General features: G+C 40.8%; 1 non-coding gene across 1 annotated transcript; it reads left to right on the plus strand.

Annotated features, from left to right (window-relative positions):
* Positions 1–1,565: 1,565 nt before the first annotated feature.
* trnal-uaa (transfer RNA leucine (anticodon UAA)) lies at positions 1,566–1,648 on the plus strand. Its single transcript has one exon. It is a non-coding gene; the product is annotated as a tRNA-Leu (tRNA).
* The last annotated feature ends 5,348 nt before the right edge of the window (positions 1,649–6,996 follow it).

Here is a 6,996-nt window from a genome sequence, read left to right on the forward strand (position 1 = left end):
GGATGGAACTCAGATTCAGGAATCTTGGATGTGTTGATAAAAGGAATAAAAGAACACATTCTTCTTCAACACAATAACCATGAGGATGGAATTTAAAACCATGTGTGCAGGTGTAATGGATTCATGGGCCGTCGACTGAACCTCTCGGCCACATCGTCCCAGCAACACGGCTCAGAAAGTTCTCATATTTCCTTTATTCTCATTACAAAGCCCTGGACTCAGAGAGCGCACAGCAAGAAAACTCACTTTTAATTACCAGTCATCAGTGCCAGAATCTGGATTTATGTTCCAGTCTTATGAGCGACGGGGTTTCCAATCCCAATGCTGTCATTATTTCTGTTGTATTTTCAGAAAAGCTGCTCAGATGGAAAGTTCAAAATAAAAGCAGAAGATGTTGGAAATATTCAGCAGGTCAGTTAGCTTTCGTGGAAAGATCATCTTCACAAAAATATCTTTGTCTAACAATCCGTGTTAGACTATCGCAGCTGATTGAGTGGGACTGTGACTGTATAATGGTGAATACTCTGTGTTGTGGTCACAGCAACACCGATCAAGACAGAGCTTGTTTCATGTCTTAAACCGACTGCTGTACCTGCAAATGGATGCAGCAAATAACCAATCTTTACTCCATGAAAATGTATTTCTTCTTGATGGATGAAAACTATTGTCTCCTTTTACATCATCGCACTTACACATGCCTGTGCTTCAGGCTCCAACATTCAAACCCACCTCTTCTCTCAGATTATTCCTTCCACTATTAATACTGACTTCCTTCCATTTCATTTGACTGCAGCTTAGCTGACTGTAACATTCACTTTCATGTTCTTAAAGCCTTTCTGGGCTACCACCGCTGATTCTAGGTTGCACATGCTCCATTCACACCAATGTTCATTTGGGCCTTGAACTCAGTCCATACATTTAGGTCTGAGTGACCGCTCGGCAGACACACACTACAAAAGCAGGGCTGGACTGAGGAAGGACAGAGTCGGAATGCTGATAATATTTCTTTGGGGAATTTTCTGAGACAAGGGATGTGAATTGAGGAACTGGATTTTGATTTCGTGGCAGTTTGTGTTTTTCTCATGAAATGTGTTCTTTGATGAAGTAACGGAGACATTTGATGAGGGCAGTGGTAATGTGGTTGCTGTTGTGGAGATGGATTTTCGAAAGGAATTTGGTGAAATACCACATAATCAACTTGTTAGAAAAATTAAAGTGATGGAATTAAAGGACCAGTGACAGCGCGGATACATAATTATCTGAGGGATATGAAACAGAGAATAGCGAGAAGAGAAGAGGATGGATTTCCAGGGCGATGGGGAAAAGCTGGATTGTGGGATTAAACTGACTGATCTTCTAAAGAGCTGGCACAGGCTCGGCGGGTCCAGAGGCTTCCTTCTGTGCCGTAAAATTCACTGATTCCATTATGTTAATTTTCACATCAAATGGGAGATGCAACACAACTCAAGGCTCAAAGACAATGATTCCCCAGAATATGTCTCGTCTCAGGCCATTGTCTACTGTATTGTACCAATGATGTAAATACCAAGCACTGTGATGACTCAGCTGTGATGGCCGAGTGGTTAAGGCGTTGGTTTTAAAATCCAATAGGGGTTTCCTGGCGCAGGTTCAAATCTTGCTCACAGCGACTTTGGACCATTTTCCTCGAGTTGGCTGCTCAATTTGCTGATTGGAAGTGTGCAAATGTATCAGAATCATTCAGGAAGTGAATCTGTCAGAAACTGAACAAAAGGTGAGAAATATACACAGAAATCAGCCTGATGAAAGTGAAGAAATGGGAAACGCAACTCAAATGAAAAATCATTGGCTAGTTTCACTGGTGGGCGAGTGGCTGGGGTTCAATCAACTTACTGTCATGACCTGGGTTCGATTCCTGGTCAGAAAATGGGCAGCTCTTGCTGCTGTGGCAACTCTTACAAACTTGAACTACATTAAAAAAAATAAAAACAGTAAATGGTCGGCACCTCTGGCTGTATGTGTGGAGAGAGAGAAATACAATTAAATGTTTCAGATCAGTGATCATGCATCAGAGCTAAAGAAGTCAGAGATGTGACAGATCGGTGACAGTTACAGAGACAGAGCTCGGGAAATTAGGGAACATATGAAGGGCTGTGACAAATTAGAACACAGAGTGATGTACTGATGAAAGGGAGGATGGGGCAAGGAAAATATGGGTGGCAGGCAATGGGGCAGCTTTTATTGCCTGCTGTTCAAATTGCACAAATATCATTCCTGATCAACCAATCACAACTGCTCTGTCCGAGAATCACACTGGACTGAATGACCTCCTTCTGTGCTGTACCTTTCTGTAATTGTATGTTCCTTACACCACTGCTGCTGCCTTCACTGTTATTCTACCATCTTACAACACATTGCAGCAAAATACACTTTCTTAACTTGTGTCCTTGACTTTTGAATTTATGACACTGTGGAAATATAGTGAGAGGTTTTCTTGTCATTTCTATCACCAGCTTTGGAAGCAGACCTGCTGAATGACATTTTAAATGGTGCCAACCCTTCACTGCAGCTCAGCTCATCAAAACATTCACCGTTATCATCGGCCTGCTAGGCATCTTCCTGAGTTACATCTGCTGAACAACATTAGATTCTCGTAGCTCTGCTTTCTTCACATTGAAAACCAGTGAGAAATTATGCACAGTTTGAAATCTAGGCAATGGGTAAATGATTGGAAGGAGAGTGTGACTGGGAATAATTGCTCATGTGAACAGCTCTTGCAGATTCCAGTATTCAGTATCTGGAAGAAGCAGGAAGATGAGATCACAGTGCTTATTTATCCTGTTATCTGCAAAATCCATCGCTTCTCAATGTCCTCCATCTTTCATTCCCATTCCCGGCTTTCCAGGGAAATCTGGGTTTCATAAATCCGGTGTGTTCACATCAGGCAGCTAATTCACTTCGGAGCTGGAGGAGCAGAAGGAGCAGGAGAAAAAGCAATGATAGGAGAAGAAGGAGATCCCACATGAAACTGTCAGAATTTGATGTGTGTCAGTTGTTTCTATTGATGTATGATGGCAGTGTGTTGCTTTGCGTATTTCACAGGAGTCGCATTGATTAGGTCGGTGCAGCTTGGAAATTGAAACTTGTACATCTGCAGCTTTATGCTCTTGTTAACTCATTCGGTGCTGTCATTACCGGAACACCTCTTTTGTGTTCTAGCTAAACATTCCATTGTTTAAATGGGAAACCAATCTGTGGTGAAAGTGGCCTGAAGTGAAGAAATAGCAAAAGCAGCATGGAGCAGCTAACTTGCAGTGAAGTCTGGCAGATTCCCTGGTGGTCTACTGGTGTGAATTCTGTGCTTTCTCCACCGCAGACCTGGTTACATTCCCGATCAGGGGTTGAAACTTTCTTGCTGCTGTATGAACTGTCACAAAATTGCATTCCTTGCTGAATAAAAATATAATAAAGCTCATTAGGGATAATATTTGTTCTTCTGTTCTCTTTGTTCTTTTGTTTTCTTTTGCCCCACTCCCACTTAATTTGCTTAAATCCTTCCACATTTTTAGCTTTTGCCAATTCTGATGAAAGGCCACTGACCTGAAACGTTAACTTTGCTGCTCTCTCCACTGATACTGCCAGACCTGCTGAGTATTTCCAGCACTTTTGTTTTTATTTCAGATTTCCAGCATTTGAAGTATTTTGCTTTTATATGAGGGCTGATGAAACTGACGTGCTTCATTTAGTCTTCATGGATTTGAGCAAGACTTTTAACAAGGTCCAACATGGAAGAATGGTCATCAAATTAAAAGCTTATACGCTTTTAAGGCACCTGGCAAGTTGGATCCAAAAATTGGCTCAGTGGCAGGAATCAAAGAGTAATGGCTGAAGGGTATATTTGTGACTGTTAGCCTGTTCTCTGTGGGATTCTGATCTCTGGGGGAGCCTAAATTTGGGAGTACCACCCATTTTCTTAGTGGGAACATATTTGTTCTGAACTCTCTTAGCTCCTCCTTGAATGCCTTCCACTGCTCTGACACTGATTTACCTTCAAGTAGCTGTTTCCAGTCCACTTTTACCAAATCAAATCTCCGATTAGTAAAAGTGACCTTCTCACAATTTAAAATTTGTACTCTTGTTCATTCTTTATCCTTTTCTAACTATGCTAAATCTAACTGAATTATGATCACTGCCACTAAAATGCTCTCCCACTGATACCCCTTCCACCTACACAGGTTTTTTCCTTAACACTACGTCCAGAACTGCCCCTTCTCTTGTTGGGTTTGCTCAGCATTGGCTAAATCTCTCCTGGATGCACTGTAAGAATTTTGCTCCGAATATACGTTCTGCACTTCAGAATCTTCAGAATTATACATAAATATTGAATCTTAATTTCCACATGTATAAACATTGGATTGTTTTTGATGCAGATATAAAGCAGTGTCACTGAGCAGCACGAACAGAAATCGCTATCAAATTAAATTAAAATTGCAATTATCTATCACTGTGTAGTGTGAGGGCACTTCATGATGCAGCGGTCTCTGCTCAAGACAATTCTTAAAGAGAACATCCCCTCTTGCATTATTTAACTCTGCTAATATTCCCTGTTGTATTTTCAGATAAAGCTGCACCATGAAACATTTGATGTCTTGAAAATGTTCAACCTCTCCATGTAGCAACTGAACCCTCATTCCCCATGTGATTGGTAGGGATACTCACCACTGAACTAATTAAAACATAAACACAACCCACACTTGTGCATTTCCCACAGAAGCAACAGGCCAAGAATCGCACTGTTACCAGACCTAGGTTAATCCAGCAGCCCCAGAGGAAGGATTTTTATTCCAGACAGTCACAGAGGAGAGAGAAACAAAGGGAGAAAAAGAGACAGAGAACGACAGAAAGATCAATGGAGTCTGGAGTAGATGCTGAAAGGAACAGATTCACAATTCCATATCTTACTTCATTGAGATTGACAGACAAAAAGTAAGAAAAAACAGAAAGACTTACATTTAAACAGTGCCTGTCCCCAGGATCTCACAAAGCGCTTTACACTCAAAAAAGTACTTTTGAAGTGTGGTCAGTGCTGTAATCTAATGACAGAGAGAGACAGAGAGTTGGACAAAAATGCTGATTCAGCAGATGCCAAAATATGATCTTAAGAATTACATCTCAATATGGAATCTTTCTTTCCAGGTCTGTAAAAATCTTATTGTTTGTTTGATTCCGGTTCAGCAAATGTAAACCTGAAGCTGAGTGAATAAATTTCGCCTCAAATCCCTGCTGAAACAGGGCCAAAGCTTCCCAAATTCAATCAGGTCATCGCCCAGTCTTCTCTATTCTCGAGATTTTCCTATTTGTTTTAACCTCTCCGTTCTGGTAAAAGTTGTGAGTGAACATTTATTTTCCTGTTCCCTGTGAGACCTGGCAGCAGTGGAAACAATTCCTAATGTCTGAGCTATTTGAAATTGTTCTTTTTTTGTTTATTAATTTATTCTCAAGATGTGTTTATTACCTTAACCACTCGACTACGACTTCTCGTTCTCTACCTGTTTAAATATTGCTCAGTTAAAATTTCAATCATCCTCTGCTTTGTAACACACGGGCACTTAGTCGCTGAACAGTCTCCACTCAAGAAAATACAGAAAGAGACAATCTCGTCTTGTATTATTTTTACCCTGCTATTTTCCTCTGTAACACAACTACACAACTAAAAAGGTAAAAATCCAATCTCCTCCTCGGGGAATTGAATCACATTGACACACATAGAGTGAAACACACAGATATGCACACCGAGAGTGAGGGAGGCCGAAAGAGAGACAGACAGCCGGAGAGAAAGAGTGTCTCCAATTTGGCAGAGTTTTGTTCCTTTTCTAACGGTAAATTTTGAAATGCAAATGAAAAACCTTGGAGGGGTTGAAAGGTGCAGGATTTTATTACCTGTAAAAGGTTCTACAGGGACCTGGTTAATCTTTGAAATAATCAGAAAGATAGGCAGCAGGACACGAGCACTCACACACAATTCACAACAGATTGTTAAGTTTATCATCTTAACCACTCGGCTACAACTTCATGCAATAACGCATTATGCCTGGGAAATGGAGTTCGGTCATAAAAGCAACAGCAAAGTTAAAAATAAACTCGCCCAACTTGGGATGAAATTTAGCACAAAAGCAAAAATATTGTGGTTGCTGGAAATCTGAAATAAAAGCAGAAAGTGCTGGAAATACTCAGCAGGTTCGCTAGCATCTGTGGAATGAGAAACAGAGTTAATGTTTCTGGTCAGTGATCCTTCAGCAGATCTTGATGTCACCTCTTCTTCTGCCAGTTGGAAAAGTTGAGTGAGAGACATTCGTCAATACATGTTATCAAACTGCAATATGTCACAGATCTGTTACATATGCTTTTCCTCTGCACTGTTCTGCACACTCAAGCTGTCCATGGTGTCTTTCACTCACTTTCCTTTCTACCCCTGACAGCGCAGAAAGTCATTCTCAACGTTGAACATTACTACTGATTTCTGTTCAAATTTGTGAGCGATTATTAACAAGTCATGCCAGAACCTTGTGCAAGAAAATGTTTGAGTTCAGACTCAAAAAAGAGTCAGAGAGACATGTCTGATGAAGTAGAAATTTCAATTGTAGCTCAAGGTCAAAATCAGCCTCTGTTGGAGAAACTTCTCCTCAGACTCAGTCCAGGATGGGTCAAGGTCTTTCCACAAGTTTTGGAAGTTTGAATCAGGATAGAAGGTGCCAGAGAATTGGAGAGTGGCAAATGTGACGCCCTTATTCAAGAAATGCACAAGGACAGTCCGAGCAATTACAGGCCAGTTAGTTTAACATCAGTGGTGGGTAAGGTTTTAGAAACAATAATCAGGGAATATATCAATTTACACGTAGAGTGGTTCAAGTACATTAAGGATAACCAGCATGGAACCAACAGATCATACATGGCTAATGTAATTGATTTGTTTGATGAAGTAAAAGAGATGTTTGATGAAGGGAATGTGCTGAATGT

Source organism: Heterodontus francisci, chromosome 34, assembly GCF_036365525.1.
Source record: "Heterodontus francisci isolate sHetFra1 chromosome 34, sHetFra1.hap1, whole genome shotgun sequence".
Lineage (NCBI taxonomy): Eukaryota > Metazoa > Chordata > Chondrichthyes > Heterodontiformes > Heterodontidae > Heterodontus > Heterodontus francisci.